General features: G+C 50.9%; 1 long non-coding RNA gene across 1 annotated transcript; it reads right to left on the bottom strand.

The window, feature by feature from the left end:
• Nucleotides 1-376: 376 nt before the first annotated feature.
• On the bottom strand, nt 377-9,034 carry LOC135975198 (uncharacterized). Its single transcript, XR_010592144.1, has 3 exons — nt 4,400-9,034; nt 1,852-3,932; nt 377-990 (listed from the first exon to the last, which is right to left on the bottom strand). It is a non-coding gene; the product is annotated as an uncharacterized LOC135975198 (long non-coding RNA).
• Nucleotides 9,035-21,265: the final 12,231 nt, after the last annotated feature.

The raw sequence follows: 21,265 nt of genomic DNA, 5'->3' as shown, positions 1-21,265 counted from the left end.
GACTCGCTCAGACCTCAGCGAAAAGAATATCCCCATTGTTATTGCTGCTTGCTGTGCGCTCCACAATATCTGTGAGAGTAAGGGGGAGACATTTATGGCGGGGTGGGAGGTTGAGGCAAATCGCCTGGCCGCTGATTACGTGCAGCCAGACACCAGGGCGGTTAGAAGAGCACATCAGGGTGCGGTGCGCATCAGAGAAGCTTTGAAAACGAGTTTTGTGACTGGCCAGGCTATGGTGTGAAACTTCCGTTTGTTTCTCCTTGATGAACCCTCCGCCCCCCCCCACCCGGTTCACTCTACTTCCCTGTAAACCAACCCCCCTCCCCTCCCCCCCTCGAGCACAACTTTCAGAGGCAATAAAGTCATTCTTACTTCACATTCATGCATTCTTTATTAATTCATCACACAACTAGGGGGATAATTGCCAAGGTAGCCCGGGATGGGTGGGGGAGGAGGGAAGGAAAAGGACACACTGCAGTTTAAAACTTTAACTCTTATTGAAGGCCAGCCTTCTGATGCTCAGGCAATCATCTGGGGTGGAGTGACTGGGTGGCCGGAGGCCCCCCCACCGTGTTCTTGGGCGTCTGGGTGAGGAGGCTATGGAACTTGGGGAGGAGGGCTGTTGGTTACACAGGGGCTGTAGCGGCGGTCTCTGCTCCTGCTGCCTTTCCTGCAGCTCAACCATAGGCTGGAGCATATCAGTTTGATGCTCCAGCAGCCGGAGCATTGACTCTTGCCTTCTGTCTGCAAGCTGATGCCACCTATCATCTTCAGCCCGCCACTTGCTCTGTTCATCCCGCCATTCAGCCCGCCACCTCTCCTCTCGTTCATATTGTGCTTTTCTGTAGTCTGACATTGACTGCCTCCACGCATTCTGCTGTGCTCTGTCAGTGTGGGAGGACATCTGGAGCTCTGAGAACATATCATCCCGAGTCCGCCGTTTTCTCCTTCTAATCTTCACTAGCCTCTGTGAAGGAGAAACATTTGCAGCTGGTGGAGGAGAAGGGAGATGTGGTTAAAAAAGACACATTTTAGAGAACAATGGGTACACTCTTTCATGTTAAATTTTGCTGTTCACATTACACAGCACATGTGCTTTTGTTACAAGGTCACATTTTTCCTCTTATATTGAGGGCCTGCCGGTTTGGTGTGAGAGATCACTCAGGCAGTGCCAGGCAACAGATTTCAGCTTGCAGGCAGCCATGGTAAGCCACAGTCTTTTGGCTTTTTTAACCTTCTTAACATGTGGGAATGGTTTAAAACAGTAGCACCCTCATTTCCCATACCAAGCACCCGTTGGGTTGGCCATTTAAAATGGGTTTGCAATGTAAAAGGAGGGGCTGCGGTATCCGGGTTAACATGCAGCACAAACCCAACTAACCCCCCTCCTCCCGCACACACAATTCTCAGGGATGATCACTTCACCCGTCCCCCCCTCTGCGTGGCTAACAGCGGGGAACATTTCTGTTCAGCAGAGCAGGAACGGGCACCTCTGAATGTCCCCTTAATAAAATCGCCCCATTTCAACCAGGTGACCGTGAATGATATCACTCTCCTGAGGATAACAAAGAGCGATAAGGAATGGATGTTGTGTGCATGCCAGCAAACACCGGGACCATACGCTGCCATGCTTTGTTATGCAATGATTCCAGACTACGTGCTACTGGCCTGGCGTGGTAAAGTGTCTTACCATGGAGGACGGGATAAGGCAGCCCTCCCCAGAAACCTTTTGCAAAGGCTTTGGGAGTACTTGAAGGAGAGTTTTCTGGAGATGTCCCTGGAGGATTTCTGCTCCATCCCCATACACGCTTGCTTTTAAACCATGTGTAATACTTACAAATGTACACTCACCAGAGGTCTCCTGTGTGCCCTCAGGGTCTGGGAGCACGCCTTGGGTGAGTTCGGGGGTTACTGGTTCCAGGTCCAGGTTGATAAACATATCCTGGCTGTTGGGGAAACCGGTTTCTCCACTTCCTTGCTGCTGTGAGCTATCTACATTATCTTCATCCTCATCTTCCTCGTACCCCGAACCCGCTTCCCTGTGTGTTTCTCCATTGAAGGAGTCAAAGCACGCGGTGGGGTAGTGGTGGCTTCACCCCCTAGCATGGCACGCAGCTCCGCGTAGAAGCAGCATGTTTGCGGCTCTGCCCCAGACCTTCCGTTTGTCTCTCTGGCTTTGTGGTAGGCTTGCCTTAGCTCCTTAATTTTCACCCGGCACTGTTGTGCGTCCCTGTTATGGCCTCTGTCCTTCATGGCCTTGGAGACCTTTTCTAATATTTTGCCATTTCGTTTACTGCTACGGAGTTCAGCTAGCACTGATTCATCTCCCCATATGGCGAGCAGATCCCGTACCTCCCGTTCGGTCCATGCTGGAGCTCTTTGCTATCCTGGGACTCCATCACGGTTACCTGTGCTGATGAGCTCTGCATGGTCACCTGTGCTCTCCATGCTGGGCAAACAGGAAATGAAATTCAAACGTTCGTGGGGCTTTTCCTGTCTACCTGGTCAGTGCATCTGAGTTGAGAGTGCTGTCCAGAGTGGTCACAATGAAGCACTGTGGAATAGCTCCTGGAGGCCAATAACGTCGAATTCCATTCACACTACCCCAATTCCAACCCGCTAAGGCCGATTTTATTGCTAATCCCCTCATCGGAGGTGGAGTAAAGAAACCGGTTTAAAGGGCCCTTTAAGTCGAAAAAAGGGACTTAGCTGCGTGAACGTGTCCAGGCATAATTCGATTTAACGCTGCTAAATTCAACCTAAACTCGTAGTGTAGACCAGGTCTTAGTTTCCTGGACCTTCCTACACTGAGAGCACCAGGTCTTTTCCGCCATCTGCACCCCATTCCCGAGGGAGCTGACTTTACCCCTCTGGGCCTGGAGTCCAGCGATGGGAGGTTTTTGTCTCAGCTCACACCGGCTTCCCTGCACTGTGCGTCTGTAGCAGCGCAGTGATACCGGGCCATGTCCTCCCGTCTCAGGCGGCTCATTGCCAGGTACAGCTCGCTCTTGGCGTTGTCTCTGGAGATGGTGAATCACCCTTGGACCCAAGCCGGGTAATTCGGATGTGACAAAGTGAGACTGTTCTTAACGTTTCCTCTGAATAGTGTAGGGGTGCCTCAGTTTCCCCAATACATTTCTTAAGTCTCTAGGTGGTGGGATAAAGGCCAGTGTGCATAAATACCTGACACTCTGTCTCCCTGGCAACAAATGGCCAGGGCCTTTCCCCCCTGCAAGGGGATAGCTAAAGGTGAACAAAGAGATCAGGTGATCTCCTGGCCAGGAAAGAGACAAAGGCCAGAAAGGAGGGGCTGGAGAGGGTTTCAGTTTGGAGCTGGCTGGGGACGTGGAGTGAGGGCAGACATGGGTATCTGGCTCGCTGCCCCCACAAAATGGACCCAGCTGAGGGGTCCTGTTCTCTGTCCCTACAAGCTCTGCTTTAGACTGTGTTCCTATCATCTAATAAACCTCTGTTTTACTGGCTGGCTAAGAATCACGTTTGACTGTGAAGTGGGGGTGCAGGACCCTCTGGCTTGCCCAGGACCCCGCCTGGGAGGACTCGCTGTGGGAAGCGCACGGAAGGGCAGAGGATGCTGAATGCTCCAAGGTCAGACCCAGGAAGGTGAAGCCGTGTGAGCTTCTTGCCCTGAAGACAGTCTGCTCACAGAGAGGAGACTTCACCAGAGTCCTCACTGGCTTTGTGGGGAGCAGTTCCAGAGCATCGCCCGGGGACTCCGCCCAGTGACAACGGACTAGACCCATCGTACTCAATATGTAAGACAAACTCGGGTCCTTTCCCGGGACTCTGCCATTATCAGAACATTGTGTAGCTGATGAAGGTGAAGCCGGTGCCTTAACAGGAGAGCCGGATGGACTCCCCTTCATTTCTAACAGCCCCCCCAGACTCCACCAGCTGCATCTGGGACTGGGCACCTGATGAAAAAAAAAACACAATGAGCACAATAATAAATGTTCTTACCTATGGATTCTCACTAGGGTGATAGGCAACAGAGCTACACAGACAAGTTGTAAGCTAATACAGTGGAGGAAAGCATAGATGGAGAGAGAATTGACTACAGGGGGAAATGCAGACAGATAGAGAGATAATACAATAGAGGAAAATATGGATGAATAGGGAGACAGTACAGGAACAATGGGTGGATGAATAGCTGGTGGAAGATTAGATATGTACAAACAGATGAGATAATAATGTGCATGGAACACTGTATAGACTAGAGAGTGGAAAGAAAGAAAGAAAGAAAGAAAGAAAGAAAGAAAGAAAGAAAGAAAGAAAGAAAGAAAGAAAGAAAGAAAGAAAGAAAGAAAGGAAGAAGATGGATGCAGATTAAATTAAAAACACACAATCTCTAGGTTCCCTGCATTTTCAAATATTTTCTCACCTTTCAAACCTGCTAAAACGAACACAAACTGTACCCACACTGGCATTGCTCGCTGAGCTGCAGGGTAACTTCTCCCTGTAAGGATAAAGGGGGGAGGGGGGTTTAGCCCTTAACGGCACAAAAAGAAGGGGTGGCTGCTTCTGTCTATGGCACCCTCACAGACGTGGCTGCTTTGGGAGGGACACAAAGTCACCCCCCTTTCTGACGTTATCTGATTAAAATATGACCATATAGATCGTTGTTGCAACCACTGTTATATATTTGCAGCAAAATCTTACAAAGGTTTTCGAGTGAGGTGTCTAGGAAAAGGTTATGATTTGCTAGTTATGATTATGCTGTCTGTAAACATGTATCATTTTTGTATTGTAAGTTTTAAGCATTGGCTTTATACCTGGATTTCAAATGTTTGCTCCTGGGGTACCACCCACAAGCCAGCACACCTTGGAGGGACTATTCAAGTCAAGTGGCTCATCAAGAAACACTTGGTTGACAATGGACCATGGGAGACACCCCTCTACACTGGGTGGACGGTCATCTAAACCTGCTGTCTGGAGTGTAGGTAATGGCTTCCTGCAATGACTGAGAGAAATTGGGCAGGAACATGTGAGTTGCCCATCTGACTCCAAACTCCATCCTGTTGCTGTAATTTTCCACAGTAAGAACAAGGGGATGCCCTCCACATGGCAAGAGCTATAAAAGGCCTTGGAATCACCTCCATTTGGTCTTCAATCCTGCTTCTTACCTCTGGGGAAACCTTGCTACAAACTGAAGCTCTGAACAAAGGACTGAATGACCCATCCATGCTGTGGATGTGCTCCAGAGACTTAACTTCAGCCAGCCATTTATTGCATCACTGCTACAAGCCTGAACCAAGAGCTTTGCCATTTCTGTATGTAATTGATTCCTTTAACCAATTTTAACTCTCACCTTTCTTTCTTCCTTTCTTTTTGTGAATAAACCTTCAGATTTTAGATACTAAAGGATTGGCACCAGTGTGATTTTTGGGTAAGATCTAAGTTATCTATTGACCTGGGTGTGTGGCTGGTCCTTGGGGATGAGAAGAACCTATTATTTGATGAGACCGGTTGTAAAGAACCACTCATATCTGAATCCAGTGTTTTTGGTGGCGATATAAGAACTGGAATGCCGGCGGAAACTGCCTTTATGCTTTCTTGTTAGCCAGTGCGGGGAAACAGGAGTTTACATTTGTGACTGGTTTGGTATAGCTTATAAAAGAATAACCACCACGTCTGGGTTGTGTTTGCCCTATTTCTCAGCATTTCTTCCTAAATTTGGCATCCTCAGTTGTGACCCACTAAGGCACCTTTACAGTGGTGCAGTCTGGTTAGGATCCACAGAACCAGGTCAATTAAGCTCTGGATCAGATCCCCACGCTATTCAAAATTTGAATGTTGATATTGAGAGTGTTTAAGGCTAACGATCAGTGACCATGAGCCAGGTGACATCAGCAGAAGCAGTGAAACTGCAAGCCCTGAGGGAGAGCCTGTGCCCTGAACAGGAACAAAGACTGGCAGAGCTTAGATTGCAAGAGAAGCAAGTCTTGGCCCAGCTGGAAAAGGGAAGCTTACCAGAGCGAATGGAATGGCTGGCTGCTGAGGACAGGGTTCACCACATGCAACAAGAAACTGCCAGACTTGAGCTGCAAGTCACAAAAGCAAGGGAAGAACAGCAGAAAGTGTATCCTCTTGGAAGTCCAGTTTATGACAATGTTGGTAAGTTGTATGACTCTGAGCAGTTGTCTGTGTTTAACCAGTTTTGCTCTGGCCAGGGAGAGGGTGACTCTTACCTGGGAAAGGCAGAAAATAGCTGGTTGTCTGTGAATGAGGTTTCTGAATGTCTGTCTAGTCGGTATCTCAGAAGTAAATCCGGCATTAGATAAGGCTCAGAAAAAAAGTATCTCTAGAGCAGATTAAACTTGATGGTTGGGTTGAAGCCCTAATTGAGGAAGAAAAGGGTTGTTGATTTTTCTGAGTGATGGATTGCTGGCAAGTAAAGTTTGTGAAAGTAGGCCTAAAGTAGGTAGAAAGGATTTGTTTAAAGTAGCTCAGTATAATGTGGAGAATAGCAGTTTATCTGGCAGTTTAGTGGCAACTTGCCTGTTAAAGAAGCTGTCTCACTTTCCAAGTATATGTCTGAAATCAGCCGTGGGTGCTGGGACAAAGGAAAGGATGACTCCAATTGTTTGTCTGTTTTGAATAGCCACCTGCCTGCAGAGGAAAAGTTTCCTCTAGTTCTTTGTCTGTGAAACAGACAGAAAATGCTTCTCCGTTTATGCTACTTGAAAATTTATCAATTGTCCCGGAGTTGGATCTGGATTTAACTAAGGCCCAGGAAGGAAATGTTCCTAAATTTGTGTCTCACAGGGAGAATGACATTATAACTAGTGACATTATAACAATTGGTGTCATAACTGGATAATAATAATAAAATATGGAGATATACCTATCTCATAGAGCTGGAAGGGACCCCAAGAAGTCATTGAGTCCAGCCCCCTGCCTTCACTAGCAGGACCATGTACTGATTTTTCCCCCGGATCCCTAAATGGCCCCTCAACGATTGAACTTACAACCCTGGGTTTAGCAGGTCAATGATCAAACCACTGAACTATCCCTCTCCCTTGGAGCCCAGAAACAGGACAATTCTGGTGCTTTTATTTTGCCTGTTGCTAGTGTGTTGCTGGGTAAAGATATGACAACCTTGTCTGATCAGGTTCACATAGCCAGGGCACAAGGAAAGCAAGAAGGGAATTTGACTATGTTACCTACTGACAGTGTGGAAACTTGTAACAAGGAAGAGAATACATCTAAGCCTGTGACTATGAAGTCAAGCAGTTTACCTGAAAGGGTTTCTTGTAAAAATCCTCCTGATGTAACAGGTGATTCTGGATTTAAGTGAAACCCAGAAAGAGCCCGTTGTTGCTCAGTACAATGTTCCTTTAGAGCAAGCCCCAGGAGAAAAGGGTAAGGGCAGAATTTCTCACCTTTCGAATTTGCTCAAGTGAACACGAACTGTGCACACACTGGCATTGCTCGCTGAGCGGGACGGTCAATGCTCTCAGTAAGGACGAGGAGGGGCTTAGCCCTTAACGGCACAAACCGCTTCTGTCTACCGCACCCTCCCAGACGCGGCTGCCGGGTTTGGAAGGGAAACGAAGTCACCCCCCTTCCCACACCACAGCCTGCCCGGAGAGGGGCGGAGACTCCGGTCTGATGGTGTCAGGGCGCCCCGGGAACAGGGCGGGTTATTGTGAGGTTCTTACACCGACCCGAAGTGTGTCAGGCGCTACAGGGAACAAGGGCAAACCCAGAGCTCTGCTCCCAGCACCTCACAGCCTAAACCTCGGTGAGAAACGTCCCAGCGCAGCCTGAGACGGGACTGATTCATATTATCTCTCTCTGTCACACACACACGTCCTATCTCTCTCACCGACTCACACACAACCACAGCCACGCGTGGCGTTTCACGGCCAGTTTTTCTCATCTCTGTCCCTGCAGCAGCCTTCAGGGAGCAGGGGCCGCCGCCGGGCTCAGAGAGCTGACTTTCCCCCTGGGCCCCGGGGGTGGAGGTTTTTGTCTCAGCTCACACCGGCAACTCCGCACGGTGCCTCTCTAGCAGCGCAGTGATACTGGGCCGTGTCCTCCAGTCTCAGGTGGCTCATTGCCAGGTACAGCTCGCTCTTGGCGTTGTCTCTGGAGATGGTGAATCGCCCTTGGACCCAAGCCGCGTAATACGGACTAGACCCATCGTCGTAAATACTTGAGACAAACTCCGGTCCTGTCCCGGGACTCTGCCGGTACCAGAACATATCCGAGCTGCTGAAGGTGAAGCCGGAGCCTTTACAGGAGAGCCGGGTGGACTCCCCTTCATTTCTAACAGCCCCCCCGGACTCCACCAGCTGCATCTGGGACTGGGCTCCTGAGGGAGAAAACACATTAATAAGCATAACGATAATTGTTCATACCTAATGACTCTCACTGGAGTGATAAAGGGCGTAAAAGCAACAGAGGTAGACAGACAAGTTGCCAGCTAATAGAGTGGAGGAAATCATAGCTGGAGAGAGAATACAGTAGAGGGGGAAATGCGGATGGATAGAGAGATAATACAGCACAGGGACAATGGATGGATGAATAGCTACTGCGGGATGAGAAACATACAAAGAGATGAGATAATGATGTGCTTGGAACATAGTATAGATTAGACTGTAAAAGAAAGAAAGAAAGAAAGAAAGAAAGAAAGAAAGAAAGAAAGAAAGAAAGAAAGAAAGAAAGAAAGAAAGAAAGAAAGAAAGAAAGAAAGAAAGAAAGAAAGAAAGAAAGAAAGAAAATATGATGATGCCTAGATGGATGCAAATGCATAGATAGATAGATAGATAGATAGATAGATAGATAGATAGATAGATAGATAGATAGATAGATAGATAGATAGATAGATAGATAGATACGGAGGTTTATACAGACAGACAGAAATAGATACACTACCATTAAAAACACATACTCTGAAGGTTCCCTGTATTTTCAAACATTTCTCACCTTTCCAAGCTGCTAAAACGAACACAAACTGTACCCACACTGGCATTGCTCGCTGAGCTGGCGGGGAACTTCTCCCTGTCAGGATAAAGGGAAAGGCGCGGGGGTGTGTGTGTGTGGGGGGGGGGGGGGGGGGAGGGGGGAGGCACTAGCCCTTAACTGCACAAACAAAATGCGCGGCCGCTTCTGCCTATCGCAGCCTCCGACACGCGGCTGCCGGGTTTGGAAGGGAAACGAAGTCACCCCCCTTCCCACAACACACCCTGCCCTGGAGAGGGGCGGAGACTCCGGTCTGAGGGTCTCAGGGCGCCCCGGGAACAGGGCGGGTTATTGTGAGGTTCTTACACCGACCCGAAGTGTGTCAGGCGCTACAGGGCACAAGGGCAAACCCAGGTCTCTGCTCCCAGCACCTCCCAGGCGAGACCCCGGCGAGAAATGCCCCAGCGCAGCCTGAGACCGGCCTGCTGCAAACCTCCCCCGGGAAGCAAACGCTGCTCCGGGTTCCTGAGCAATGGGTGTCGGAAGAGGCTTTGGGATCCCCCTGGTAACTATCTCCCCTAGGACACAAAGGGCCGCGCATCGCAGGGGAATAAAGTCTCACACCCGGGCGGGCAGTCAGGCTGCCCCCACGCGGCCCCGTCTTTTTAATCCGCTCCTTCACACGCGGTAACCCTTGCTCAGGTTTGGTGCCCACTGGAATAGCCGCAGAGGCGGGCTGGGATTGCAAACCGCCGAGTTTGAGTTTCGGTCCCTTCTGTAACCCGGAGAGATGCGCCTCTCTCAGCTGGTCTCTCCCTCGGCCTCCAACTGCCCTGAACGTCCCTGTGAATTCACCCCACCCTTTTTGTGCCAGCCGCCCTGTGTCCGTGTCGCTGTGCCTCTCTCCTGGCGCAGTGGTGGGTCGCGGTGTCCGCAGCTCTCAGGGACAGCAGCTGCAGGGAGACCTGGTTCTTGGCGGTGTCTCTGGAGATGGTGAGGCGGTTCCGGAGAGACTGGGCCGGGAACGGAGTCCCGGACCGGGTGATAACGCCCAGGTATTCTAGTCCTGCCTCTGGAGACGCCGGGATCCGGTACCACAGGTAATCGCTGCTCGCTATCGATTCCCCGGAGACAGCGCAGGTCAGAGTGAGGGGCTCGGAGACCTTCCCCACCCCAGGGCCGGACTCCACCAGCCGCACCTGGGAAAGGGCACCTGAAACAGAGGGGGATGAGTCTGAACTTCCCATGGAGACCCCTCAGGAGACCCCTCAGCTGTCCCGGGGACCGGCCCCCTCAGTGCTTACCTGGAAAGCCAGAGAGCGCGCAAAGCACCAGCCACCAAGCCCCTGGCATGTCTGTACGGGGGGAGGGGGGAGCCAGTGAGCCCCACAGCCACCGGTGCAGATTCTCGGGGAGACAAATGCCTGGGAAAGGACAGCAGCGGCCGCCCTGTGTGTGTGGGCCGGGGGAGGAGGGTGTGAGGGGAACAGTGACTCTCTCAGTGTGGCTGTGGTCATGCGCGGGTGTGAAATTCTGTGGGGGTGGTTCTCCCTCTCTTCCGTTCTCCCCCCATATGGGTGAGTGTGTGCATCTTTCTGCTACTTATCTACCCATCTTATACATCCCTCTCTCTACCCAATACACATAATCTATCTATCTATCCCCATCCACCCCCTCTATCTATCTCTCTATCGATCCAGCCTGTACACACCAAACACGGGCTCATACATCCCCTATACAAGCCTCTCTCTCCTCCAGAAATGGCTGCAGCTCAGGAGAGCGGGGCAGACCCGGACCGGGCTGTGTCACTCTCCTCCCCGCTGTATGCCCCGCAGTTCGCTATCCCCGCAGGGTGCGAGGGGGGTGTCCCAGGATGTCACAGAGACAAGGGGCTGAGATAACATCTTTGATTGGACCAACATCTGTTGGTGAGAGCGAGAAGCTGTGGAGCCCCACCGAGCTCTTCCCGGGGTCTCTCCCCTGCTGCGGTTCTCAGGCTGGGCTCGGCACTGCCCTGGCACTACGCAGAGTTGCTGGGTCCCTGTCGGGCCCGGGATATTGCAGAGCCAAGGTGGGCGAGGGGATTTCTTGTATTCGGTGTCTCGCTCGCGAACAGTTAGTCGGTCCGATGGCCTCCCCCACCTTGTCCCTCGCAGAGCGGGGCTGAGAGAAGGGGACAAGCCAGGCGGGTTCAGTCCACCCCCCGGGGCGGGGCATAGGGGTCCCCCCCTTTCTGTCCGAGGGCTCCCTGTCTCTGTGTCACCGTGTCTCTCCGGGCGCAGTAATAGGTGGCGGTGTCCGCAGCTGTCAGCGAGCGGAGCAGCAGAGAGAACTGGTTCTTGGAGGAATCGGCGGAGAGGGTTATTCGGCCTTGGAGAGACGGGGCGTAGTCTACGCGCCACTGCGAGTTGTACCAGTCAATCTCTCCCAGCCAGGCCAGCCCTCCCCGGGGGAGCTGCCGGTACCAATCCCAGTAATCATCAGTGACGGAGCCACCCGAGACCGCGCAGGTGAGTGTGAGGGGCTCGGAGACCTGCCCCAGCCCAGGGCCGGACGCCGCCAGCTGCACCTGGGAACGGGCACCTGGAAACATGAATAAATTAATAAACCAATGGGCCCAGCGAGCAAAGAGTCTCCCGCACTCACCCTATATCCCCCCAACCCCAGAACTCACCTGGGGCCGGGGCCAGGAGAACAGCCAAGAGCCACGTCATCATCGTGCCTCGGACCGAAGCAAACCAGCCGGAGATGCGGACACCGGAGAAAGTCTCTGAAACCCTCCGCAGCGTCTGCTGGAACCCGAGACCCAGAGCGGGGCGGGGGTCGGGGGGAGCAAATACTGAGCAGCCGCTGGTGTCACGGACCCAGGCGAGCCCCTCACACACCTCCTGGCTCGCTCGTTGTCATTAACACCCACCCGCAGCCCGCTCGCTCCCGCCCTATCGCTCACAGGGACCAGCTCGCTCTGTGACAGCCACGTGCCCGAACATTCCTGCGCCTGTCACTGCCCCTTTAAGGGCCTAGCGGCGGGAAGGATTAACCCTTAACTGCGGGGACACAGCGGATGCAGCTTCGCTCTCCTCCGGGCTGAGGGACAAGGCGGGTGTGACCCAGGAAATGCATCTGCCTCCCTGCTCATATCCTGTACATTAACAGGGGATTGTCAGTTCTGACTGGCGTCAAGTTGTGCAGCCATTAAACTGGGCCCCTATTAGGGGAATTACGGGGGTGATTTCTATACGCGCTGCAGCCGGAGACAACTGGGTTTAGCACCATTCAGGAGCCGTCCCGTAATTCATGTTGTATGCGCTCTCTTGAAAATTAGACCACGCACATTTGCCAGTAGAATAAATGGAAGAATGAGTAAATAAAATTATTTTCTCCCTCCTACTCCACGAGAGATACGTAAGATCCAGGCCTGAGTGACCAACACTTCAGAAAGGAAGTGACATCATCCCTTTAATAGTCACCCACTCAACGTGATCCTACAGCTTTTACCAACAGCTAGAAAATATATAGTGTTTGCTCCTTTTCCATATGAAGCAAATAATTCCCAGGCCTGAGTCATCAATCAGGCTGTCAGAATTCATGGCTACTTGGAGGGATAATAAGCATTTGCAGAATGGAGTTAGATGATAATTGCAGACATACCGAGGGTTGCAGAGTTTCTTTCTGGGAACTCCAGGGTCAGGGACATGTGATGCTTGGTTTGGAACAGGAAACGCAGCTAAGCAGCCTACATCTCCTGTAACGTGATAGCTGAGTGTCAATTCCAACTGACAAGAAGGGAGGGGGGTGGTATTCCAAACCCCCCTTTGCAGTAGCAGCATGTACCCAAATGTGTCTCTTTCTTGTTCTGCCCATGTTGAGTATGGATGATATTCCCACACTATGGAACCAGAGACATATCGCTGAGGGACGAGGACTTGTCTAGAAACCCCGGGCGTTCTGGGCTACCACTGAGTGGGCCGGTTTCAATGCTTTGTACTACAGAATGACAAGGCCACTGTTCCTGCCTTTGCCATTACAAACTGCTCTCGTGAGCGAATGACCAGGCACCCAGTGCTGTGAACCTTGAGATATACTAGCAGGGAAAAAATTCTCAAGACTATTCCCCTAACAAGGTATCTCTGGCCTAGTGCGGAACCTTCCGTTCCACCATCAGGGGCGAATGAAGGGAGCAGGGTCCGATATACGAGTATCCAATGTAGGTCGCACGCTGATTGGGGGCACCAAAGAGAACCAGTGCTGCCCTCTAGTGGTAGGTACTAGGATAGAAGACACTGAGTAATAACTCGGGTGTCGGGATGTGTTCTACAGACACGGAGTGCTGGCCCCTACTGGCAGGGGTCGGGACAGCAGGTGCACACTGGTCACCCAGATGGAGGTGCGTGCTAAGACGAGCAGTGCGCATATCTGAAAATTACAACTCTACTGAAGACTTAGATGGTGGGGTCAATGTGATTCGATAGGTTAAAAGCTTTGGGTTTTTTTCTTCAATTTTTTATACAGGTAGGAAATTACATTAAAAACTACTCTAAAAGAACGTTAAGGTGGCAAAGTCAAGCCCTGAAAAGATAGGAGATGCCAGAGCTAAGGTTGCCCATGCAATTTTAACTCTGTCCCATTGTCGGTACTAATGACACAAGACTTCACACACTATTTTTCCACAAGACCCCTGCCTCAGTCAGTACACGGAAGGGGTCCGCGGGGGAATGAAATGGGACACTGCAATGAAGGGGGTTGTTCTCTGTAGGCCCCCTGCTCATGTATTGTGGAAGTTGGAATGTGTGTACCAGGGATAGGAGTAGATGTTGCTGCTCTCCTAATGCGTCTCAGTTTTGTTATGTCTTTGCAGCCTTCACCGGGCTCCAAAAATTGTTTCCCGCATGATGACTACAGCATTGGAGACATTTTCTCCTTGGTTCAGTTCTGCCACTGTGTGTCTGGGTCTTCCCTTCGGATTTGCCACGCAGTGGGCTGTTACTACACAGGGGATGTTTTTGCATGTTTTTAGCTTCCCTTACAGTCACTCTGTGTTTGCCTGACAGTGATACAGTGCTAGATATACTTGACAGGTTCCCCCCCCCCCACTCTGAACTCTGCGGTACACAGGTGGGGACCCGCATGGAATACGCCCTAAGCTTATATTCTACCAGCCTACGTTAAAATCTTCCCCAAAGCACAAATTTCACCTTCTCCTTGGACGGTATTGCTGCCACCATCAAGTGATTTACACAAAAATTCAGGGACGGGTCACTTTTAGCCCTATCCCCCCAAGCCCCTTCACCCCTTTCCTGGGGAGGCTTGAGAATAGTATACCAATCATTTGGTTAGCAATGTGAGCACAGACCAGACCCTTTGTCTTTAGGACACTGAAAATTAATCAGGTTCTTAAAAGAAGAACTTTATTTATAAAGAAAAAAGTAAAAGAATCACACCTGCAAAATCGGGATGGAAGGTAACTTTACAGGGTAATAAAAAGATTTAAAACACAGAGGATTCCTCCCTGGGCTCAGCTTCACAGTTACAAAACAGGAATGAAACTACCACTTCAGCAAAGGGAAAATTCACAAGTTAAAAAAAAAAAAAACTTAATGCATTTCCTTGCTATTACTTACAATTTCTGTAATTTTAGATGGATCATTCCAGGTATATTTTCAGGAGATGTTCTACCTGCTTGGTCTCTCCCTCCACCTGGAGAGGGAACATCAAAGAGAGAGCCACAAACAAATTCTCCTTCCCCACCCCAGATTGGAAAGTATCTTCCTTCCTCATTGGTCCTGCTGGTCAGGTGCCAACCAGGTTATTTGAGCTTCTTAACCCCTTACAGGTAAAGTGATTTAGTACAGCTGCCAAGGAGGGATTTTATGCCACCCTTCTCTCTATGTTTATGACAACACTCTAGGAGTCTACCTCATCTGAGCTAGGCTAACAGGAGAGAGAAATAACTGGACAGCAACTCAGTGAACTAAATCAGAGGGGAAGGGAAGGCCCAGTGTCTGTGCGGTGCCTAGCACAATTACCCTAGGCACTATGATAATACAACTCAATAATAATAATAATTGGAGGAGATCCACTGAATGGCCAATGGGAAGGTGTGACATTGATTAAAATTTGATCATGCAAATCATTGTTGATACCACTGTTATAGGATTGCAACAAATCTGATACAAAGTATGTCAGGTAAGGGATCAATAGAACGGGCTAACTGGCTTGCAGACTAAACGACACAGAGCCAACCTTTAGAGACCTATTGGAAAAGTATGCAAATGGTAAGTAGGGACATTCCATGCTAGATAGACAAGAACTTTGAAATGCAAACCTGTATTGCTAGGAAATTAGAGATGCTATTAATTGTATGTGTTTACGGATATCTTCCTGTCTGTCACTATAGCTAATGATTCAGAGATCGAAAGGGAATATTAACATTTAGATGAAGTTAGAGTGAAATAATGTCATTGTCTATATGTCTCTTTAAAGTTTTTGATAAACCGCTTAATGGATCAATTATCTTATGTTAATCCATGTAGTTAATTATCGGTGAGCTTTGGGAAACAGAAGGTTACATAAAAGCCTATAGTTCACCTAGGACTGTATGGTCAAGTGGCTACTAGAAAACTGTATGAAAGACTCTTGGGACCCGACCCTTTCATCTCAGATCTGCTTGATGCTTCATGCAGGGGAAGGTTATGTGGTAGGACTGAGCACTCCAGGGCCATCTGGATCAACCTCAATATAGACATTGGACTATTACCTATGGACTAATTCTGAGAGAACTCTTTGCACCTACAAAGCTCACCATCTGTAATATGAGCCTGCTCTCAGAACTGTGCTCATCTCTGTAGGTATGCTGATCTTTTCACCAATACTCTCTTCTCTTTTTGAATACATTTCAGTTTAGTTAATAGGAGTTGGCTGTAAGCCTGTATTTGGGTAAGACCTAGAATATTAATTAACTTGGGAAGTAATGTGTATGATCCGTTGGGATTGGTAGAATTTTTTAATAAAATGAATAAGATTTTTGTTAATCCTCATCATATTTGACTTGAGTGTCTGGGTGGAGGCCTGAGGCTGGGTTACTTTAAAGGATTTGTGTTTTGGGTTCTGGGTAACCAGTAAGGAATTATAGAAGCTGTTTTGTGCTGTCTTCGATTCACCAAGTACTGGAATATCCACCAGCTTGGGGGATTGTCTTGGCAGTTTACCCTAGTGTGGCTCCCCGCGACCCCAGGTCACAGCAGGTTCCCCTGAATTCTCCCGGGTACTTTAGGGCAGCTTAGACGGTTTCCATTTCAGACGCTGGTAGCATTGCTCCTGAACCAAGCAGAGTCCAGGTCAGTTCCCTGCTCTGAGACCTGGGTGTCTGGGGTCATATCCCTGCCCTGTGCTCTGAGACCAATCCCTCTTTGCATAGACACACAACCTGCCCCCCTGGCATGCACCACACTGCACGGGGGTGCCATCCAGACCAGGGGTGGCTCTATGTATTTTCCCACCCCAAGCACGGCAGTCGGGCATCCTTTGGCAGCGCGCATGGGGGAGTTCCTCTGGTAACGCGGCAGAATTGTCCCGAAACCTCGGGACCCGCGGACCTCCCGCAGCCATGCCGCAGAAGGCAGCCTGACTGCCGCCCTCACAGCGACAGGCAGGCCGCCCCCAGAGGCTTGCGGCCCCAGGCAGGGGCTTGGTGCGCTGGTGCCGCCCCTGAGACAGACGCTACAGGGGACGGGTGAGCGGCCGGCTCTGGGGAGAGGCTCAGGGATACCGGGGTTCAGGGGGTGATGTTAGTCACGTGATGCTCCCGAATCCCCTGGGCTGAACGCAGCGAGTTTTTGTCAGAGCTCAGCCTGGCTTCCCCGCACTGTGTCTCTCGCAGCGCAGTGATACCGGGCGGTGTCCTCGGGCCCCAGGCGTCTCATTTGCAGATACAGCTGGTTCTTGGCGTTGTCCCTGGTGACGGTGAATCGCCCTTTCACCGAGTCAGGGTAATCTCTGCTGCCGCCACTGCTGGTGATGCGTGAGACCCATTCCAGCCCTTCCCCGGGGCGCTGCCGGTACCAGTACATGTCGTAGCTGCCGAAAGCGAATCCGGAGCCGGTGCAGGAGAGCCGCCTGGAGCCGCCTGTGTTCGCAGCGCCGCCCCCGGACTCCACCAGCCGCACCTGCGCCTGGGACCCTGGGAACACACCGGGTTGGGGGCATGAGAGCGGGTGGGAACAACCCCCTCGGTCCAGGTCTGGGCAAAGGCGGCAGCTTTAGCCACATTCTACTGTAAGGGGGGGACTTCTGGTCTCCCCAAAATATTTATGAGAAACATACAAACCCACTGGGGGTTTTCAGCCCCCGCCTCCAAACGAGACAAATACATGGTATGAAACCGGAAACAAAATCCGTTTGTCCCAATTTATTCCCGGGGAATCTCCCCTCCCCCGCTCCGGTCAATCAATATCAATCACCCGATCAACAACCCCCCTAATCCCCCCCCCCCTCATTCCAAGCACCTTTGGACGCTGCTGCGATGAAAGCAAAATGCAGCCACCACAGCATCGTCTCTGCGCGTCTGCGGCCAGTCCTCGCGCTGGGGACGGGCACGAGCTGCTCCCTGCACGGACAGAGCTTCTGTGCGAGCCGCAGGGTCAGGGGGCGGGTGGGACCGACCAGGAAACAGAGTCACTGCATGAGGATAATTTGCATAACCCCTCCCCATTTAAAATAGCACTCGCAGAAACTCCGCCCCCGCCATGCTGAGCTATTGATTAACATCCCAGGGGTGGGGGGCTATTCTCACTCACTGGGGGGTGCTGAGTTTTCACCTGGCCAGTTTTCACTATTACATCTGACAGGGCCGGGACACCGGTCAGGTACTGCAGTACAAGGTGCACTGAAGCCTTTGGAAGCTGGTGCTTGTGAAACCAGCTCTTTTCTTCGGGAACCCACCGATCAGGATCCGGGAGCCTAACTTCAACTTCCTACACTGGAAACACCAGATCCCTGCCCTAGTGGTCCAGTCACTGGGTTTCATTCCTAGCTGGGGCAGCAGGGGGCAGTCAAGGGGGCAGGTCAGATCTGTCGGCAGCTAATGACATCAGACCCTGTCCCCTTTGGGCTGCCCCATGCCACAGCTCGGATTCCACCTACGTCTCCCGGGACCCAGGGTGCAACACAGAAATGCTGACCCCTCACATCCCCTAGGGGCTAGTTGGGAACCAGCTAAGTGAGGGAGCGCAGGAGAGAGCAGGGTGCTGCCCCCTAGGGGCTGGGTCAGGGAGAGAGGAAGCTCGCTGCTAGTCAGGAAGGGCAGGTGTGCAGCAAAGAAAACGGGGTCTGCTCCCCTACCATGTTTCCTGCCCCAGGCCTGACCTGTCTCTGCAGCCCCACAAAAGCCGTGTGCATCACGCGCTGATGGCAGCGCTGGGGACATTGTCTCGTTGGTTCAAATTCTGTGTGTGTCTGACCCTTCCCCTGGGCTGTGCCCCGCAGCGGGCTGTGACGGCAAAGGGGATGTTTTTGTACGTGGTTAGATTCCCTGCCAGTCACTGTGTCTCTCTGACAGTGATACACCGCCGTGTCCTCGGGTCTCAGGCCGGTCATTTCAAATAGAGCAGGTTGTTGGGGTTGTCTCTGGAGATGGTGAATCGCCCTTTCACCGAGTGGGCATAGTTCGCGTTAGCGCTATCGGTGTTAATGTAGGAGATCCACTCTGGAGCTTTCCCGGGAGCTTGGCGGTACCAATACATCCAGTAGTTTCCAAAGGTAAATCCGGAGGCTTTACAGGAGACGCTGATAGAATCTCCTGTGGTTTTAACGCCTCCCCCAGACTCCACCAGCGGAATCTGCGAATGGACACCTGCAAAATTAAAATCTATTATTATTCATCTCAGCCATCTCCACTGTAATACGGAGCTTCCCTCTGTACCCAGGCCGGGAATCACCTCTGGGAATTGCTGCCAGGAAAGCGACGGGCAGCCACAGCATCATCGTTTGGTTTTTGTGACTATTATGGAGACAATTCTGCAGGGAGCGCGCAGAGAAGCGGCGATGGGTGTGAGCTGCAGAGACACGTGTCTGGGCCGTCTCCTCTGCAGACTCAGGGACACCGGGGGTGTCTAACAGGAAATGTGGTCACTCCATTTGCATACGCTCCCGTCTTATAAATGAGAGAGAAATCGCCCGCGGTAGCGGTGTGGTAGCAGCCGGCCCAGCAGCAGTCACTTTCCCCTCCTCTCTTTGTGACTCAGTTCCCACGGGTATAACGAGGACACAGCGAGGAATCCGTTCTCTGTCTGCTCGGATGTCTTTGTAAGTTCCTCGGGCAGAGACTGTCTCTCACTTCGTGTCTCCACTGAGTTCCAATCGCACACGGGGCCGGGACACCCGGTACAAGCTGCGGGTGGGATTCCCAGTTCCCATCGCAGTAAAACTGGCGAGAGCTGCAAGAACAAATCCCTGCACTGGTGGTGAAACTTCAGCTGCAGGCCCCTGAAATCTGGCTCCGACCTCATCTCGCTGCCCCTGAGATCCGGCTAAGGTCTGTGCTGTGGGATCTGGCGGCTACTGGCCTAGAGCTCAGTTATAAATAACTCCCCTGGAGAAGCGAAGCGGGGAAAGTAACTGAAATACTTCTCCGATGGATTGTATTTACTGAGGGAAAACCCGTCCTAAATTCTCAATTTCTGCAAGTCAAGCTACACTCACTGCTATGTCTGCTTCCCACAAGCTGGGCTTAGTATCACTTCTTATGAGTGCTAATTCATAGTTGGATGCTAATATTTTAATTGCATGATTAAATGTATTAACCTTAATCTGGGATATTGCAGAATATGTATTGTATGTATTTTGTCACTTTTAAACCAAACTTCGTACTTTGAGATAATTTAAGCCTGATACCCAGATGCAGAGAAACAGTTTCTTTAACCTGTGTGTTAGATAATTTTAACGTTAGTTTAATTATAAATAATGATAAACTACTTTATGTCTCTAGGTTGAGGTAAGATTACACGACTCATCCGCCTTCATTGGAGGAGCTCCCAGGACTGTTCCAGAGATGCTAATAGAACCAAGACATCTCCTTCCCACCCCAGTTCCTTGGCCCTGCCCTCTCACTGTGTCACCTCGGCCAAGTCACTTCGGACCTCTGCACCTCAGCTGCCCATCTCTAACATTCAGGGTGTGTTGCTTCTTCCGTGTGTCTTAGCTACTTAAATTTCTAAAAAGCAACAGAGGATCCTGTGGCACCTTTAAGACTAACAGACACAGATGGAATACAAGCTGTCAGGAACAGTATCCCTGATGATGATTCAGCACAATTTATTGCTGAGCTCTGTGACTTTATCCTCAGGCACAATTATTTCAAATTTGGTGACAATATATACCTCCAGACCAGTGGCACCGCTATGGGCACCCGCATGGCCCCACAATATGCCAACATTTTTATGGCTGACCTGGAACAACGCTTCCTCAGCTCTCGTCCACTCACGTCCCTTCTCTACCTACGCTATATTGATGACATCTTCATCATCTGGACCCATGGGAAGGAGACCCTGGAAGAATTCCACCATGATTTCAACAGCTTCCACCCCACCATCAACCTCAGCCTGGACCAATCTACACGGGAGGTCCACTTCCTAGACACCACAGTACAAATAAGCGATGGCCACATTAACACCACCCTATACCGAAAACCCACCGACCGCTACGCCTACCTTCATGCCTCCAGCTTCCACCCCGGTCACACCACACGATCCATCGTCTACAGCCAAGCACTGAGGTACAATCGCATCTGCTCCAACCCCTCAGACAGAGACCCACACCTACAAGATCTTCACCAAGCATTCTCAAAACTACGATACCCACACAAGGAAATAAGGAAACAAATTAACAGAGCCAGACGTGTACCCAGAAGCCTCCTGCTACAAGACAGGCCAAAAAAGAATTTCTGTTAGTCTTAAAGGTGCCACAGGACCCTCTGTTGCTTTTTACAGATTCAGACTAACACGGCTACCCCTCTGATACTTAAATTTCTAAGCGTCTCATCTCCTTCGTGCAACCTACATCGTCCAAAACTATTTTTTCAGGAGGTCGGAAGCGTGTCTCCCAGTGGATCTACTTGGGCTGAGAATTCGAATTACACTGAACCGCCTTTCAGACACCTGCCCCCCCCCCTCCGGCAGTTTGTGTCCGGATCCCGGTGCGCTCTGTAGCACGGTTGTCCCGAGAGAGCACAGAAATACACCGCCGAGACTGCCCGCTGCGCCCTGTCTATGGATAACGTGAGAGACTTCGCTCCCTTGTCCAGCTGGGATGAGAATCGAGGTGTCACCGAACCGGATTTGCGCTC

This window comes from Chrysemys picta, chromosome 13, assembly GCF_011386835.1.
Source record: "Chrysemys picta bellii isolate R12L10 chromosome 13, ASM1138683v2, whole genome shotgun sequence".
In the NCBI taxonomy this organism is placed as follows: domain Eukaryota; kingdom Metazoa; phylum Chordata; order Testudines; family Emydidae; genus Chrysemys; species Chrysemys picta.
The sequence above is the reverse complement of the archived record's forward strand: the minus strand, read 5'-3'. Positions and strand labels throughout refer to the sequence as shown.